At 34.1% G+C, this 20,022-nt stretch overlaps 1 protein-coding gene and 1 pseudogene across 12 annotated transcripts in view; both read left to right on the top strand.

Annotated features, from left to right (window-relative positions):
- The window catches only part of EPHA5 (EPH receptor A5), a 354,031-nt gene that overhangs the window by 113,170 nt on the left and 220,839 nt on the right, over positions 1-20,022 (top strand). The window lies entirely within an intron of this gene.
- On the top strand, positions 10,107-10,197 carry LOC120363881 (U2 spliceosomal RNA; annotated as a pseudogene).

The raw sequence follows: 20,022 nt of genomic DNA, 5'->3' as shown, positions 1-20,022 counted from the left end.
CCAGTGTGAACAGTCTAAATCTAGAAACACATCTGCCAGCAAAGCTGTTATGCCTCAGCACATGGCACTCAGTCTACTCCCTGCCTATGAATGATGCCCGTGCTTATGAATGATGGATCTGAACAGTGGGACAATGAGACACCACCCTGGATGCCCTATATGCCTATGACTGTGAATAACATCAGTATTTAATACTTGCTTCTGGCAGATTGCCTAATAAAGTGTTTGGCATTCCAGCAATGCTGCTTTCATGAGTTTAGGCATTTGATAAAAGTCTTCCCATTCTTAGATAAGGAATATTTTATAAAAATCTTTTGTTTTTTTAGAACAAGTGGACTGAATTGGATTTTTGTTTGTTTGTTTGTTTTAATGTATGTGCTTTTTGTCTTTTAACAATGTCCTGCAGGTATTGAGGAAATTTTTTGTCCATCATGTCAAACCTTTCTATCCTATCTGGGATAGAAAAAATGTGAATTCCTATACTTAACTGGTACCAATAAATGCCTTGTACTTACTAATGGATGGGACTTAAAGTTACATTTTCCTTAATATGAGATTTTTATTCTAGTCAAGAGTTTATGAATTAGTGACTTAAAAACTCTTAATGGATGAACAGAGGATCCTCAAGAAGTTACTTAAGCATTCAACATGGAATTTAACTAAAACCCAATCACTGTATTTTCCTTAGAATTAGTTTTCAAAGGACTGGAAGCATATTATGTATATTCTACATTAGTTTATTTATCCTCAGAATATCATTTGAGTCATTTAACAGATAGGAAATATGTCTAGAATACTTATATGAACATAAACTTTCAGGGTTAAGCTAGGGATTTTTGTATCACCTTAGTCATTTCTCAACTCCAGTGACTTAGAATGCAACTTTGCACTTAGGGTTGGACAAACAAAACTGACAGTGAGTAGAAATCAAAAGAAATGACATTGGCTTCCCCTATCTCTCCTAGAGTGGGCTGGGCAAAATATAATGATAAATGTGTTTATCCTAACAGTGATATACATTTGTATGTAATGTGTTCATTATTCATGACATCAGGAAAAGATGTTATATTTTTCAGAATAAAATTATTTGAAAAGATCTTCAGACCAATACAGGGATGAAAAAATCCATTTCTTAGGGAGAAAAATTAAGTTATGATAAGGAACAATAGCTATGTATTATTTTGTCTAGAAAACCCGAGTTTCAGAAAATGACATTACTAAATTGTTTATAGAAAACAGGCTATAGAAATGCAAAACAGTTATCTGGATTAGTGTGTCAATTTTCCTTCAGAAATTCATTATTTGAAAAATCCTATGTGAATATATCAATTGTGAAATGATCATTGTGCATCTCCTAATGTTTTTGGGAGTAATTGCTGGAAACAATCAATTTTATTCAAAAGAATGAGATGTAGGTTCTAGAGTTCAATAAGTTATAATTTTTCACACTGGCCCAACATGTCATATTCATAAAAATCAAGCTTTCTCACTACACTGCCAACATTTTTGTTGTGAATGAGAGATGACATATCTCATTGATTGTCTACAGATTTAGGTAATATCCTTATGTACCAGCTGTAGAACTGTTAGGACTTCTACTTTTGTAAATATGCATAAAAAGTTTTAAAACTAATGTCCTCATGTAAAACATACACATTTTCATTAATCGAGACATTTCATTCTATTCAAAATCAACCACGTAAAAAACAATGCCAGCAATTACAAAATCAGCAAAAAAAAAAATTGTTCTTTTGCATCTACAAGATATTAATAAATTAGTCTAAGAGTCCCTGAAGTTGCTGGCATTCTAACACTCATAGTATCTTCACAGACACATAGGGATTTTCACGTTAAGTTAATGGGCCTTTGACTATGTACATCACACTAGGGGACCCTACTTCATGAACTGCTGGCTAATATTTATTAAAAAGAAAGCCTGTGAAATGTCCATGGTCACACTGTTTTGTGGAGACACCATAGAGAAGCCTCAAAGTTGCTGTTGGGAGAAGGAATTCAAGCACTTTTCCTGAAACAAATGATTTCTAGTCCAAGAGGAGCTGCCTCACTTCCAGAGTGCATCCTCGGAGGGGAATGGGGAGCGTCTTCTGCGCACCGCTGGTGTGACAGCTGTTGGAGTTGACATTTTAAGTGCTTTCATTCAAATCCTAATGTGTTTACTTTGAAATCATTGCTAAATTTATGAAAAGGGTCTCTTCATTTTGCGTGTGCTTTAGATACCTTTATGAATCAGTATCTATGGTAACTCAGCAGATTTTAAATTTAAAAATTATTGTTGAACCATAAATAAATTTTAAAAGGTGATCAAAGAAAAATAAATTTTAAATGGAGAAATTTAACACAAAATATTTACCACAGAGAAACTTTATTTTAGACAGAGAGAAAGTAAATTTATGTGGGATAATTATTTACTTTTTTAAATTTTTATTTTTTACTAATTTCAACTTTTATTTTAGACCCAGAAGTAAACATGCAGGTTTGTTACATGTATATATTGTGTGATGCTGAGGTTTGAGATAAAGTTGAAAAACTTATCATAGTTTTTCATAGTTGGGAACTATGTTCACTATTACTGTCCTATTTAAAATCTACTTCTAAGCTTTATCACACTTTCATCAAAAAAGAAAATATAGAAAATGAGTTCTGTAATTGCCCGAATAAAGAACAAACAGAAATTTATATTTGTTAATAATATTTTGAGAAAAGAAGTGAAGGAAAACTCATTCCATGAGTTTGCAACATTCCATGAATTTAGAACACAATACTGAATGTTTTTTAGATCACGAAAAGCTGAATTTTTACTAACGCTTATCACTGGGATAGCTTAATGAAAAGGAGCAAGTTGTTCTCTCTGGATCACAACATATCACAAAGCAACTGTACATGTTTAACGTAAAATGAAGCTAAGTGCTGAAACTAATGCTCTATTTGCTACCTTTTAACCGTACCCTGAAAATAGCATTAGAATTTAAACAATTAACCATTAATATTACTATAGCAATCCTAAAATACTTAGAATCCTCTAAATTCTATGAAATTGTTCTTCATGTAGCTTGGATCACTATGAACCTGATCTCATTAGAGAAATTAGTTTTACCAAACGCAAATATATTGTTAGTCATAGAAACATAACTTAATGCTTTTATTTCCATGTATCTCTTTGGCCCACACTTCTTACATGCCTGTTTTCATGGAGAGGATAAATTATATCATTCATGCAGTGGCTATTACTAATCTTTCTGTGTACTCTTCTCAGTGTTCTCAGTGTGTGGCCAGACTTCCACCAGTGAGAGGGTGAATTGTCCCTGTATAAGCCCTCACACTCATGAAACAACATTTCATCGACATCATAATTGTTATTGTAATGTCTCTTGGGGCTGTACCGTTTAATTCCACTAGTGGTGAAATAAATATATCCACACTTGCCATCAAATTGGCTTTAAGCTTTTTTAAAAATCATATGTCAGTAGAAAGATGTGTTTTCTATACCTCAACTAGCTACTGATATTTTATCTAAGGTATAGATCTTTCTCATGTTGTATCAATAAGAATTGGTGAATTCTGCACATATTCATCATCATCGGAAGATTCTTTTAATGCCATTTAAAAATGGAGTTGTAATTGAATGAAGAAAGGCTACTATGTGGAAAAATAGATTTCTAAACATTTGGAAAACTGTTGTATGTTTTCCATTGTCTTTTTTGTTTTAGGCTATTTGAAAACAACTTGTAAGAAAAAAAAAAAAGAGCTTCTAAATAAATACAGGCTGAAAACGACAAATTGAAAATATTACCTCCTGAATGTTATCTCATCACACCTACTTGACAGTCTGAAGATAGAATATATCTCCTTGTAGCACTAGTTTGGGCCTCATAATTTTTAATATAAAAATTCATGCTAATCAATTACTGTCACTTGTCACAATATTCCAGTGATCTCTCAAGAGCTTATTGACATAGCCCAGCTTTGAAAGAATATGTAATATGTGAAATTCAAAATAAAACAAAACTAATTACTTTTGATAAAACAGAAGATAGAGTTTTTTTAAGAAAAAACTTTTAAGTTCAGGGGTACATGTGCAGGTTTGTTGCATAGGTTAACTTGTGTCATGGGTGTTTGTTGTACAGATTATTTCATCACCCAAGTATTAAGTCTATTACCCATTAGTTATTTTTTTTTAATTTTGATCCGATAGCTATATTCAGATAGTGGACATTTTCTTATAGGACAGATTCAGGTTTTAAAATCAGGCTATATATTCAAAATCACGATTTTCCAATCAATTATTTCATTCATGGTACAGTGTCTGAATACAGCCCTCAGGTATTTTTTCCCAGTGAATTACAAGCTTCCATAGCCTTTTCTTATTCATTCCTCATCTGTTAACCCTCATCACACATATCCGTTGCTACTGAGGACACACATAGGAGTAAACTGATTGGGGACAGAACATGTTCAGCATTTTAGAATGCCACTACCAAAAAGAGACAGCTTTGGTATACAGAAAGTCAATTCCTATTGAAACATAGATATACAAAAGATTAAGATAACCTGTATAGAAGATAAAACTTACTTAAAACTAACAAAAACATGTACAATTTTTTTTTTCTTTTATAGGGCTGAAGTGATAACATTTTATACCTAGAAGTGAATTCTCCCCATCTCTGAAACATTCATTACCTTTATGTGATAGCACAGAGATGTTTTATGGTTTATGAATAATAGAATCTGAGGACCAATGATGTTTATCTCTCAATTACATACATAGGCCTTAAAACAATTGTTGACATAGGATAAATTCTCACTAAATATTTACTTTATGAAAAATAATTTGCTAATTCATATCATGGCACTTAGATAACATTTTATAGAGTGAAAACTATCAACATGAAAATATGTTTAATGATGGAGACATTCATTGGCCACACACAGAGGAATAATTGATTAATAAAATATAAATTAAGTGATAGTATTAGCTGGAAAAAGTTATAAGAATAAAGAAACAGGATAAATAAAATCCACATTATACGTTTATTATAATTATTTATATTTTTCTTTTTAAAACCTGTTCTTCCTCAACTATCAGATTTTAGTCAAGGACTATCTTATTTCTCACTTGTAACTGCTATAGCACATAATTAACATTTAATGAAAATTAATTTTGTACATTTTTGATGAATTATTTAGTTAATAAAATGTAGCTGAATTGTATTTACATTACAAATTGATTAGCCAAAATTACAGCCAAGTACATAATAAAGCCTCATGTAATTAATAAAATCAAAATAACATAAAATTGAAAAATGTATTTTAATTAAATATAACATATATGATTATATATTATATGTATATTCACGTTATACATATAAGCTTTCAAGTGAAAATATGTATCTCTGACTTCTGAGATTTGTAGAAATACAAGTTTCTTAATTTTTATTTTTCTTACTTTCTTGAACTCTTTAAAAGATATATGAAATTGGAAACACAGGGTAAAATAATAGTACATTTTGAAATGAATACTGAAATTTGTAGATACATAATAATTTTTCTTTTATACCACAGACAACTTATTTTGCTAAGAGATATTCTTCATGAAAATGTAATGAAATTTGGAGACTTAACTTTATTATTATGTTTGCTTTGTACAGTTGCTCAGAAATGTAGCTAATATAAAAAATGACATCAAACCACTAGAATTTTCTATGAGGATGCTGCACTTTGCCATATTACTGAAAGATTTTTCATTTTGTGGAAAAGTAAGTTATTTAAATTTTAGGCAACTGGGAATCTCTCTATATATAATTCATTTCAAAACATTTGAGGTCCTACATCTGAAAATGTAATATATGCACTGCAATATTTATACAGCCAGAGAGATTAAGGGAAATGGCCCAATATTTCACAAATATTTATTTAACACTTTATACAGATACTGTGATCCACGTTTCTTCACACATAACACTTTAGAAATGAATTTCAGCTTATTCTGAGGACAACTAAGTATTCTTTTTGAAGTAACTAGAACTTCAGTGATATAAAATATGATATAAAATAATTACTGGAAATGCAATTATTGAGTAATAGAAGTTTAAAAAGAAACATTATATGAAGAAGACATAAACTGACAATCACTTTAAGCCAGGTTGTCCTTCAAGGTATCATCCTTCTTCTAAGTTTCTGTATTTAAATCAAATAAACTTACGGTGTTGAAAAGGACTTTGAAGGCAAGGAGATGGCTTAGCTGGCACGATGATCCATTTACTAATTCAAATTCACATAGTGCATCCAATTGAGTTTCTTCTTTCTATGAAGTTAATCTAAAATTGTGTAGGAGGAGATAGATTTCAAAATGCCAAATTATCCCTAAACTCATCATTGAGTTTTTAAACCTACCATACTCAGAGAAGTATTAATTGTATTAATACATCTGGGAGACATTAATTTTGAGTCACTTGCCACCTATGATTTTCATTGTCTCCAACTGTAGCTCTTCTATCTAAAATGGACAAATGTTTTCCAAAGTAGGTAATATAGGGAAATTAACCCAGCAACTAAGAGTTTCATTTCTAAATAATAAAACCATTTATCTTAAGTTAATATCCTGGGAAATGTATCTATATTAGTGTCGTATTGCTTATTTACTAAAAAAAAAGAATTTTTCCTATTAATTATGGATTATATTTAATTAGGTAAAAATAAATTTGATATGGGCTTTGTGTCTTACAATTTAACACATCTAGAAATATAATTTGAGAGGAAAACAAGGCATGCAGAGAAAAACTCTTGAACATGATTGGTATTTTTTAAAGAATCTTAAATAATGCTGTGACCTGACACTAAGAGACTCTTTATACTTTTACAAGTATTTTGTCTCACAGTGTTAATTAATCACTGATTTCCTTTATGTGATGAGTTGAAATTGGTCTTTTCTTCCTTATCACTGCCTAAGACATCTCACCTACCACTTCTTAAAGAGGTCAGGGCTCAGGCCTCTCCTTGAATCCTAAATGAGATTTGTCAGTCAAGCGTAGCAAAATCTAATGTCATCCAAAGAAAAAGAGGAAAACGGACCAGAAAATTATCTGATTTTCCGATTTCATGGCCCAGGTTACCCTGGGAAGTGATGAAAGTGGCATTTAAATCCCGTAACTAAGGTGGTATGCCAAACTTAGCAGTAATAACGGATAAACCGTGTGGAAAGATATCGCTTTAACAATTTTACAGTTGCTAAGTGTGAAAATTGTATTGTGGTCAAGCTCCAGGAATCCATCGCAGTTGATTCAAAGAACTGGAGCAATGCTCAACTAGAAAACACTCTCAGCTCCTGTAACTCTTAAATACTGATGAAGTCAGCAGCTGCTTTGGCTGTTCTGACATCAGGCCTCAGGGTCAGACAGCTTTATTAGTGATATTGGTTCCTTTTCCACCCCCTGCTCTGAATAAAAACATGATATCTCCTGAGGAAACAGGTAGAAATGTATTGAGACCTAAATCATGGCTCAGCTTGTTTAAGGTGAACATCACTTACAGTGTTTTGTATTGTAGTGCCAACAGTTTGTAAGAGGGAAAAATTACCAAAATATACTTGCAAATAGAGGTTCCATAAATATTTTACTAACATTTTAACATGTAACTTGTTACCATTAGTTTCTGATGATCTAAATAATTTTACACCTATATGGTAATATCTACAGTATTGGAGTCTGAAATTAAAATCAGGCTTAATAAACTTTATGTATTATAAGTATTGAGTGATATAACACATGAGCAAACAGGAGGAAGACTACTTTAGATATTTAGGTTGAAAATTGACACTGTTATGCAATAAAAATGTTGCAAAAATTTTAAGCATATTATGGTGTTACTTAGAAACTATGACACAACACCTACTTGACATACAATAAAAGTGTAAGTGCTGTATATGATATGCACACACTCAATGGTTAAGAGAAGTAGCAATCGTTCACTATAAATAGACTTCCACCAATAGCAAATTAGAAAAAAGGAAATATGTTGCTTATCTTGTTCTTTTTTCTACAATATCCTTCTTTGATTAAGGAAAGTCAATTGCTATTTATATAGGTTAGACGTATGTTCTGGTTTTCCCAGAAACATTCTGTTTTACACTATTCCCTTAGGGTAATTATGAAAACCAATTTCTTTCATTCTCAAACATAAATAGGTTTGGATAATAAAGGATATGCTCACTCCATATATATACATATATCTAAACATATTTATACATATATGATGTGAGCATATCATTTATTATCCAAATCTATTTATATTTCAATAATAAATGAAATGCTCATTTATCATCATTTACATACATATGTAAATATATGTGAATATACTTCATATATGCACATATTTGTAAATATACATGTAGATGCATGCATGTATGTAAATGCACACACATGTATGCACTTACACATACATAGCAGTCTTCTTTTCTTTTCTTTTTTTTTTTCTTTGAGATGGAGTTTCACACTTATGGCTCCGGCTGGAGTGCAGTGGCGTGATCTTGGCTCATTGCAACCTCCTCCTCCAGGGTTTAGGCAATTCCCCCGCCTCAGCCACCCAATCCCCTGGGATTACAGGCACTGGCCACCATGAGAGGCTAATTTTTGTGTTTTTGGTAGAGACAGGTTTTGGCATGTTGTCCAGGCTGGTCTCAAACTCCTGACCTCAGGTGATCCGACTGTCTCGGCCTCCCAAAATGCTGGGATTACAGGTGTGTGCCACTGTGCTTGGCCAGCAGTTTTCTTTTCCAAGAATAAATATAATATGTTCTGTAACCTAGTAGGAATCTCCAAATCTTGGCTTATATTTTTGACATTGATTCATGAATCTTGTACTCAAGAGTTTTTGGTAGTTTTTCCTTTTAATAGAAGCTTAGAGCTGCCAGGCATGAGTGTCAGAAAAATAATACTTTTATCATTATGGTTTACAGAATATCTGTTAAAGGCATCCAAATATTTGAAATATTATTAAAATACTCATCAAATGAAATATTCATTTTCACATGTCAAAATGTGTAACTACCACCTATTTGTAATGGCTCAACATATATTTACATTGGTTTAATAACTAGAATCAAGAGAAATATGGACATCCCTCCACTGCCATACATGAAACACAGTTTTAAAGAATTAGTAGCTTAAATTTAAATATAATCTTGACTTAATTTTATTGTTTGTTTTTCCTTATTTTTGACTTAGTTCGGTAAAGAAAAATAAATAATTTGATTATCATCAGTATTATTACTATTATTATTTTAAAATAGTTCATTCTCTTTTTTATGCTTTGAAAAAAAATTCTAAGGATTATTGTGGGTTTGTTTCAAATGCCAAATGTTTTAATATTATGAAATTTACCAAATAATAGTATTAATTTGTAGTAATATAGAGGACTCTAAAATATCACAATGTATTTAGTTTTGTAAACCAACATAAAGTATGTGTTTAGGTCTTCTGAGCACCATTATTCAAAGATAGTTTAGGAGATTTTATTAATCTTAACATGACAAGAGCTTGCTCTAATTTTACTTTGGCTACAGGAAATTTTTCTGCATATCAAAGTTTGAGAATATGCAACATTCTTTAAACTTTTATGGAAATCTTCCTATGTAAAGATGAATAAAATTCAATAAACTCATCTAGTTTAACCGTCTGTGGGTCTCTTCCTAAGTAAAGATGAAGAAAAAAATCTATAAAATCATCTCGGTTAAGCTTCTGTGGGTCTCTTTGATATCGAGATGTATTTGAAGTAAGAATTTTAATTTGATTTCTGTCTTTTCTCAACTCTTATCAGTAAATATAAGTTTTTAAAGAATTACCCTACAGATTATAGCATGCATCCCATTCATATCAAAAATGTTACGTATTATCTTAACCCTTTTTCTAGAAAAAGATCACCTTAGAATACTTAATACCACTAACTCTTTCCCAACCCAAATGTCATCGCTTTCTTTTATTTTAATTAGCTCTGTATTTCAAACAACACACATTATCATTGTTGTATAAATATTGATTATATTTTTTGGCAAATGCTTACATTTCTGTTATTTTTTATTATGCTTGCATCTAATCGCTTCTCGGCCTTTTGGCTAAGATCAAGTGTAGTATGCTTGCATCTAGGTACTTTCATTTATAACATTTACTTGTCAGAATACCTTTTAGAATTCCTTCATTCTGTATCTGCTGGTAATACATTTTCTCAGATTTGTTTGTTTAAAATGATCTTGAATCTTAAGGATGCTTTTGATCAGTTCTATGTTGCTAGTTACTTTCTTTCAGAACTCAATGACATCATTCCATTATCTTCCGGCCATAAAAATCATGGAAATTTAGCTGTAGTCTACTTTTTCTTATTTCATTTTAATCTGACATTTTTCTCTTGCCGATTTTTACGTTTTTGTTTTTCTGTGGTTTTATGCACTTTTACTGAATGTATATGTCCAAAACTGTCAAAGAAATTTTCACTGTACTTGCAAACTAATGCAGTTAGCTTGCCTCAATTCATGAATGCAGCCAGAAGACAGGATACTGCTAGGTCAAGGGCAAAGGACTTTATTTTTCATAGCATTAGCACCAGCCAGACAATTAACATTAGTCCAAGTTCCCTAAGTCCCAATTCTCACATAATGATAAACAGAGCACAGTATGACACCGGAACACTTAGCAAGCTACGTTTCAAGTGAGTGACCTTGAGTTTAGGGACCATGAGAATTTGTAGCTTTACCTTTGTTAGATTGAGGCAGACAGAAACTTGCTCTATGCTCTAGAGTGGAGGTAATATCTGTGATCCTAAGCTAAGTACTTTAAGGACATCCATGTAAAAATAGCCCAGAACAAAACTAATCAGTGCTTCCTCTTATAAGTCAAGCAGTAACATGAAACATTTCCCAAAACGTATTGCTTTACATTTTACTGCTTTGGATCAGAGTTTCTTTAATTTGTGGTTTCACATCTTTCATCAAGTTTCGAAATTTCTCAGCCATTAATTACTTTATTAAGCATTAATTCTGACTCATTTCACCTATCCTGTCTCTCTATGACAACAATTATAGATATTTTAGTACTTCTTAGTATTATCTTTGTCTTATACCTTGTTTTCTACATTTTCCATTTTTCTCTTTTTCTATATTTTGACCTAGATTTTTTTCTCTTACTTAAATTTTGACTAACTCTTGGGCCTTGGCTAATCTGCTGTTATCCAAGCAGTTTGAGTCATTAATTCTGTTGTACTTTTGCATTTTTAAGTAGGTTTTTCAAATTTCTGAAAAAATCTTATTCTTATATTTTTCTTGTTAAACACATACTTTACATATTTACTTCAAAATGGTTTACTTATAGTCATTTAATATCCGTGTTGATAACTCCAACATCATAGACACATAGATTAGTTGATATTGCTCACTGTTTGGGGCTGGCTTTTATTCATATGGTCTGTTTTATGGTCCTGGTTATTTTTATGTGTTGTATATTTTATTTGCCAAACTATGTCATTATTTGAGGTCAAGAAACATTTTCTTCTATAGAAATGTTTTCTTTTGATTCAGGACCTATAAGACTATTATTCTCAGATCATTTCAATCCAGTTTCAGGAACTGCAATGATCTGAAGCTGAGCAGAATTCTATATAAGATTGCCTTCTGGCTTTATCTAGACTGCAGCCTTTCAGGGTCACTTTCTAATGCAAATAATATTTAACTGTGACCCTCTAGCCCCTGTCGTTGGGTGTTCCTGGATTCTAATCTCTCTTTTCCTGAACCTATAAGATTGTCAAAAGAACCACTTAACCTTTCATTTTGAGAATCAGCAAATACTCCTGGGGAAAGTGTCCCAAAAACATCAAGCATTTTAAATGTTTCAACCTGCATCTCCAATTTTCCTTGGAGAAAAAGCCTGAATTGCCTGTTTCATTGTAATAAAAACAGGAAGTATAATCTATTTTTCTTTTATAAAAGATACCAGAAATGACTTAACTGGAAGATCATATTTAATATGACACTAGGAAAAAATAAAAAATAAATGGATTATGAGCTATTTTAGACCACAAAATACGTCAGAAAGCTCAGTCAATGTATATTGACTGACCTTTTTAAAAACAGCTGCCCTATATCATTTGCTCATTTTTATTACCTGCTTTCTTTTGTTATCATCATCAGAGTGATAGCAGTAAAGTCATTCTGATTTCTTTCTTTCTTTTTTTTCTTCCACTTGGCTTTGAATCTTCATTATCTTGTCCATTTGATGTATAGGCAACTGCAGGTAGCAGGGAAGTCCACAGGGTGTAAAAAGTCAAACTTTTCCCAGAATGCCCTGTCATTGCCATCTGTTTACTCTGTGTTTGTGAAGTGCTCCACACAAACACCTACACAGACCTCTTTCTCTCCTTTTTTTCTCTGCATTGATTCATCACACCAGGCATTTGCGAGCATCTGTTATTGCAGTTTTCACAGTGGTGAACACTATATTTAAGGTTACAGTGACACTTCCATTACAGAATTGTTGCTTCCAGTCACAAGGACTTATGAATGATTATTCTGTTAGGGAAGAGGATGAAATTTTCAATGAATGTATTATGCATACAGGTGACTTTTCAAGTTGAGCTGAAAATGGATTTAGTTATCTTGAATTAGAGAAGTTTAAAAGAGGAGTTACCTTTTAGAAAGGTAAAAACATTTTTTGACGATTAATGGGAACTCAATGGTTATTTAAAATAATAATGCCAACATCTGATTTTTGTAGAATTAGACTTTATGGTCCTTAAAGTTCACAGACATTGTAATTTGCTCATAATACTTGTCATTAATATTAACGTGACTTTAATGTCATAGACCTAGAATTTCAATTGCTAACTTTGAGCCAAATTAGAAAACTGGAATTATAAATCTCTTTAAAAATCAGTGGACAGCTGCCAAAATATTTGCAAATATGTCTCTCTCAGAAGCTACTGAAATTCAAAGTATTTGAGAATAAAACAAGAACCATTAGAAAAATAGGTTAACAGTCAGAAATCATGAAAGAAAGAAAGAAAGAAAAAGGATTTCCAATGTGAAATAAACTAAATAAACTAAATTGCTTTATAAGCAATACTGAGCACATCCTCCTTTTAACCACAGTTCTCAAATATTAACTCAGTTTTTCTGGATGCCTTATATTGTGTCCAAAAGAGAAGAAAATGTTACAGAGAAAGCACATAAATGTTTAATGTCCAATATATTTGCAACTTGATTATTAAATTTTCTAAGTGTCTCTACCATGAATTTTGTGCATTGCAATGAGAATTGAGCATCTTGGTGCCAACAGCCTCTCACTACCTTATCATTAATTTATAAAATATTTTTTTTAATTTTTATTTTATCTTACTTATTCATTTTTTAAATTTTAGTTTAAGTTCTGGGGTACACATGCAGATCTTGCAGGATTGTTACATAGGTACACACATGCCATGGAGGTTTGCTGCCTCCATCCCCCATCACCTACATTAGGTAGTTCTCCTAATGTTATCTCGTCCCAGTCTCCCACCCCATGCAATCCCTTCCCTAGCCTTTCATCCATCTACAGACCCCAGTGTGTGATGTTTCCTTCCCTGTGCCCATGTTCTCATTGTTCAACACCCACTTACGAGAGAGAACATGTGGTGTTTGGTTTTCTGTTCTAGTGTCCGTTTGCTGAGAATGATGGTTTCCAGCTTCATCCATGTCCCTGCAAAAGACATTATCTCATCTTTTTTTATGGCTGTATAGTCTTCCATGGTATATATGTGCCACATGTCCTTTGTCCAATCAATCACTGATGGGCATTTGAGTTGGTTCCATGTCTTTGCTATTGCAAACAGTGCCACAATGAACATATGTGTGCATGTATCTTTATAATAGATCGAATTATAACCCTTTGGGTATATACCTGGGTAATGGGATTGGTAATGGGTTAAATGGTATTTCTATTTCGAGATCCTTGAGGAATCACCACACTGTCTTCCACAATGGTTGAACTAATTTACACTCCCAACAACAATGTAAAAGCATTCCTATTTCTCCACATCCTCTTCAGCATCTATTGTCTCCTGATTTTTTAATGATTCTAACTGGTGTGAGATGGTATCTCAATGTGGTTTTGATTTGCATTTCTCTAATGACCAGTGATGATGAGCATTTCTTCATATGCTTATTGACCACACAAATGTCTTCTTTTGAAAAGTGTCTGTTCATATCTTTTGCCCACTTTTTGATTTTTTTCTTATATATTTGTTTTAGTTGTTTGTAGATTCTGGATATTAGTCCTTTGTTAGATGGTAGCTTGCAAAAATTTGTTCCCATTCTGTTGGTTGTCTGTTCACTCTAGTGATTGTTTCTTTGCTGTGCAGAAGCTTTTTAGTTTAACTAGATCCCACTTGTCTATTCTGGATTTTGTTGGCATTGCTTTTGATGTTTTAGTCATGAAGTCTTTGCCTATGCCTATGTCCTGAATGGTATTGCCTAGGTTTTCTTCTAGGGTTTTTATGGTATTAGATCTCATATTTAAATCTTTAATCCATCTAGAGTTAATTTTTGTATAAGAGTCCAGTTTCAGCTTTCTGCACATGGCTAGCCAGTTTTCCCAACACTATTTATTAAGCAGGGAATCCTTTCCCCATTGCTTGTTTTTGTCAGGTTTGTCAAAGATCAGATGGTTGTAGATGTGTGGCATTACTTTTGAGGCCAGCCTCTGTTCTGTTCCATTGGTCTATATCTCTGTTTTGGTACCAGTACCATGCTGCTTTGATTACTGTAGACTTGTAGTATAGTTGAAGTCAGGTAGCTTGATGTCTCCAGCTTTGTTGTTTATGCTTAGGATTGTCTTGTGTATGCAGGCTGTTTTTTGGTTCATATTGTTTAAGGTGTTTTTTTTTTTTCCATTTCTGTGAAGAAAGTCAATGGTAGTTTGATGGGGATAGCATTGAATTTCTAAATTACTTTGGACAATATGGCCATTTTCATGATAATGATTCTTCCTAACCATGAGCGTGGAATGTTTCTCCATCTGTTTGTGTCCCCTCTTATTTCCTTGAGCAGTGGTTTGCAGCTGTCCTTGAAGAAGTCCTTTGCAGCCTTTTTTAGTTGTGTTTCTAGGTATTTTATTCTCTTTGTAGCAATTGTGATTGGGAGTTTGCACATAATTTGTCTCTGTTTGTCTGTAATTGGTGTATAGGAATGTTTGTGGTTTCTGCACATTGGTTTTGTATCTTTGCTGAAGTTGCTCATTATTTTAAGGAGATTTTGGACCGAGACAATGGAGTCTTCTAAATATACAATCATGTCATCTACATATAGAGACAATTTATCTTCTTCTTTTCCCTATTGAATATCCTTTATTTCTTTTTCTTGCCTGATTGCTGTGACTAGAACTTCCAATACTATGTTGAATAGGAATGGTCAGAGATGACTCCCTTATCTAGTGCCAGTTTTCAAAGGGAATGCTTCCAAATTTTGCCCATTCAGTATGATATTGGCTGTGGGTCATTAAAAGTCATAAATAACTTTTATTATTTTGAGACACGTTCCATTGATACCTAGTTTATTAAGAATTTTTAGCATAAAGGGTTGTTGAATTTTGTCAAAGGCCTTCTTGCATCTATTGAGATAATCATGTGGTTATTGTCTTTGGTTCTGTTAATGTGATGGATTAAGTTTATAAATTTGCATATGTTGAATTAGCCTTGCATCCCCAGGATGAAGCCTACTTGATTGTTATGGATAAGTTTTTGATGTACTGTTGCAATCAGTTTGCCAGTATTTTATTAAAGATTTTAACATCAGTTTTCCTCATGGATATATGCCTGAAATTTTCTTTTTTAGTTGTATCTCTGCCAGGTTTTGGTATCAGGATGATGTTAGTCTCATAAAAAATGAGTTAGGGGAGATTCCTTCTTTTTTTATTGTTTGGAATAATTTCAGAAGGAGTGGTACCAGTTCCTCTTTGCATGTCTGGTAGAATTCTTCTGCGAACCTGTCTGGACCTAGACTTTTTTTTTTGTCTGGGAGGCTATTGCTTGCTGCCTCTACATCAGACTTTGTTATTGGTCTATTCAGGGATTGAACTTCTCCCTGGTTTAGTCTTGGGAGGGTGTAAGTGTCCAGGAATTTTTCTCCAGAAATTTATCCCTTTTCTCTAGATTTATTGGATTAAGTACATAGAGTTGTTTGTAGTAATCTCTGATAGTAGTTTGCATTTCTGTGGAATCAGTGGTAATATCCCCTCTATAATTTTTTATTGCATCTATTTGATTCTTCTCTCTTTTCATTTTCATTAGTCTGGCTAGCAGTCTATATATTTTGTTGATCTTTTCAAAAAACCAGTTCCTGAATTTATTGATTTTTTGAAGGTTTTTTTTGTGTCTCTATCTCCTTCAGTTCTGTTCTGGTGTTAGTTATTTCTTGTCTTCTTCTAGCTTTTGAATTTTTTGATCTTGCTCCTCTAGCTCCTTAATTTTGATGATATTATGTTGATGTTAGATCTTTACACACTTCTTATATGGGCATTTAGTGCTATAAATGTCTCCTCTAGAGAAGTTCTGGTATGCCCTAGAGATTTTGGTATGTTTTGTCTTTGTTCTCATTGATTTTGAAGAACATCTTTATTTCTGCTTTCATTTTATTATTTATCTAATAGTCATTCAGGAGCAGATTGTTAAGTTTCCATGTAGTTGTGCAGTTTTGAGTGAATTTCTTAATCCTGAGTTCCAATTTGATTGCACTGTCATCTGAGAGACTGGTTGTTATGATTTCTGTTTTTTTGTATTTGCTCAGGAGTGATTTACTTCCAATTATGTGGCTTATTTCAGAGTAAGTACAGTGTGGTGCTAAGAAGAATATATATTCTGTGGATTTGGGTGAAGACTTCTGTAGATGTCTACTAGGTCTGCTTTATCCTGATCTGAGTTCAAGTCCTGGATATGCTTGTTAACTTTTGGCCTCGTTGATCTAACTAATGTTGATAATGGAGTATTAAAGTCTCTCACTATTATTGTGTGGAAGTCTAAGTCTCTTTGTAGGTCATTAAGAACTTGCTTTATGTATCTGAGTGCTCCTGTATTTGGGCACACATATATTGAGGATAGTTAGCTTTTCTTGTTGCATTGATCCTTTTACCATTATGTAATGCCCTTCTTTGTCTCTTTTGATCTTTGTTGGTTTAAAGTTTGTTTTATCAGAGACTAAGATTGTCACTCCTGCTTCTTTTTGCTCTCCATTTGCTTGGTAAATTTTCCTCCATCCCTTCATTTTGAGTCTATGTGTGTATTTTCCAGTGTGATGGGTCTTCTGAATACAGTGCACCTATGGGTCTTAAATCTGCATCCAATTTATCAGTCTTTGTCTTTTGACTGGGGCATTTAGCCTTTTTCCATTTAGGGTTAATATTGTTATGTGTGAGTTTGATTCTGCCATTTTGATACTAGGTGGTTGTTTTGCCTGCTAGTTGATGCAGGTTCTTCATTGTGTCGATGGTCTTTACCATTTGGTATGTGTTTGCAGTGACTGGCACTGGTTGTTCCTTTCCATGTTTAGTGCTTCCTTCAGAAGGTCTTGCAAGGCAGGCCTGGTGGTGATTAAATTTCTCAGCAATTGCTTGTCTGTAAAGGATTTTATTTCTCCTTCACTTCTGAAACTTAGTTTGACTGGATATGAAATTCTAGGTTGAAAGTTCTTTCCTTTAAGGATGTTGAATATTGGCCCCCACTCTCTTCTGGCTTGTATGGTTTCTGCCAAGAGATACATTGTGAGTCTGATGGGCTTCCCTTTGTGGGTAACCCAACCTTTCTCTGTAGCTGCCCTTAGCATTTTTTCCTTCATTACAACCCTGGTGAATTTGATGATTATGTGCCTTGGGGTTGCTCTTCTTGAGGAATATCTTGGTGTTATCTGTATTTCCTGGATTTGAACATTGGGCTGCCTTGCTAGGTTAGGGAAGTTCTCCTGGATAATATCCTAAAGAGTGTTTTCCTGCTTGGATTTATTCTGTCTGTCACATTCAGGTACACTGATCAAACGCAGATTAGTTCTTTTCACATAATCCCATATTTCTTAGAGTCTTTGTTCATTTCTTTTCACTCTTTTTTCTCTAATCTTGTCTTCTCATTTTATTTCATTGAGTTGATCTTCAATCACTGATATCCTTTCTTCTGCTTGATAGGTCCAGCTATTGAAACATATATATGCTTTGTGAAGTTCTTGTGCTGTGTTTTTCAGCTCCATAAAGTCATTTATGTTCTTCTCTAAGCTGGTTATTCTAGTTAGCATTTCATCTAATCTTTTTTCAAGGTTCTTAGTTTCTTTGCATTTGGTTAGAACATGTTCTTTTAGATTAGATAAGTTTGTTATTACCCACTTTCTGAAGCCTGTTTCTGTCAATTCATCAGACTCATTCTCCATCCAGCTTTGTTCTCTGGCTGGTGAGGAGTTGTGATCCCTTGAAGGAGGAGAAGCATTCTGGTTTTTGGTGATTTCATCCTTTTTTCACTGGTTTCTTTCCATCTTCATGTATTTATCTACCTTTGGTCTTTGAAGTTGGTGACTTTTGGATGGGGACATCCTTTCTCTTAATGTTGAAACTATTTCTTTCTGTTTTTTGGTTTACCTTGTAATAGTCAGGCCTCTCTGCTGTAGGACTGCTGGATGTCCACTGCAGATCCTGCTTGCCTGGGAATCACCCATGGTGTCTGCAGAATAGTAAGGGTTGCTGCCTGTTCCTTCTTCTGGTTTCTTCATCCCGGTAGGATACCCCCTAGATGTCAGTCAGAGCGCTTCTTTATGAGGTGCCTCTTTGGATATATTGGGGTCAGGGAGATGCTTGAGGAGGTAGTCTGTCCCTTATCAGAGCTGAAGTACTGTGCTGGGAGCTCTGTTGTTCCATTCAGAGCTGCTGGGCAGGAATGTTTATGTCTGCTGCAGTGGAACTCACAAACTGCCTCTTTTCCCAGGTATTCTGTTCCAGGAAGGAAGGGCTTTATTTATAAGTCCCTCACGTGTTGCTGCCTTTTTTCAGAGATGCCCTGCCCAGCTAGGAGGGAGTCTAGTCATAGTCTGCCTGCAGAGTGTTGCTGAGCTTCCATGGGCTCTGTCCAACTGCTGTGTAAACGTCCTCGTGGTTTTGTTTACACGGGTAAGGTTAGAACTGCCTCCGTAATGATGGACTGCCTCAGTAATGGTGGATTGCCTTGGTCATGGGGAATTGCCTTAGTAATGGCAGACTGCCCTGGTAATGGCAGACTGCTTCGGTAATCGCAAATGTCCTTTCCCCCATGAAGGTTGACCGTTCTCAGTGGAGCTCAAACTGCTACACTGGCTGTGAAACTCTCAAGCCGGTGCTTTTCAGATTGCTGGGTTTTGTGCGGGTGGGACCCACCAAGCCAGATCACTTGGCACCTTGTCTTCAGTCCCCTCTTTTTCAGGGGAATACGCAGCTCTCTCTCACAGGCATTCCAGGAGCCAGTTAAAACAGCTGCCCAGATTAATGTGGGGTTTTGTGCTGGAAACCAGTGCTGCTTATTGGCCAGCAGGAATATCCTGGTCTGTCGGCTGTAAAGACCATGGGAGAAGTGTAGTGTCTGAACTGGAGTGCTAGAGTGGCCGGAAAAGCCCTCAATGGCCCCCATTGGGTAGGAGGGAGTGTCCTCTGGTTCACTGCACTTCTCAGGTGAGCACCCCACTCTGCATCAGCTCACCCTCCTTTGGCTACAACCATTGAGATGCATTTGGTACCTAGGTTGAAAATGCAGTGTTCACTCGCCCTCTGTGTCACTCTGGATGGAAACTGTGCTCCAGAGCTGTTTCTATTCAGCTATCTTTGTGGAGTTCTGGAAAATAAACATTTTAAGATGCAACAAGTTAAAATGTTTGTCAAAGTGTAGTTCTTTGGAACAGAGGTCATCCACTGCAAGCACATGTGTCAAATACAGCCTAGAGATCATTTATTTACATATTGTTTATTACTACTTTCAAGGTACCACTCAGAG

This window comes from Saimiri boliviensis, chromosome 3, assembly GCF_048565385.1.
Source record: "Saimiri boliviensis isolate mSaiBol1 chromosome 3, mSaiBol1.pri, whole genome shotgun sequence".
NCBI classification, from domain to species: domain Eukaryota; kingdom Metazoa; phylum Chordata; class Mammalia; order Primates; family Cebidae; genus Saimiri; species Saimiri boliviensis.
This window is presented reverse-complemented; position numbering and strand designations above follow the sequence as displayed.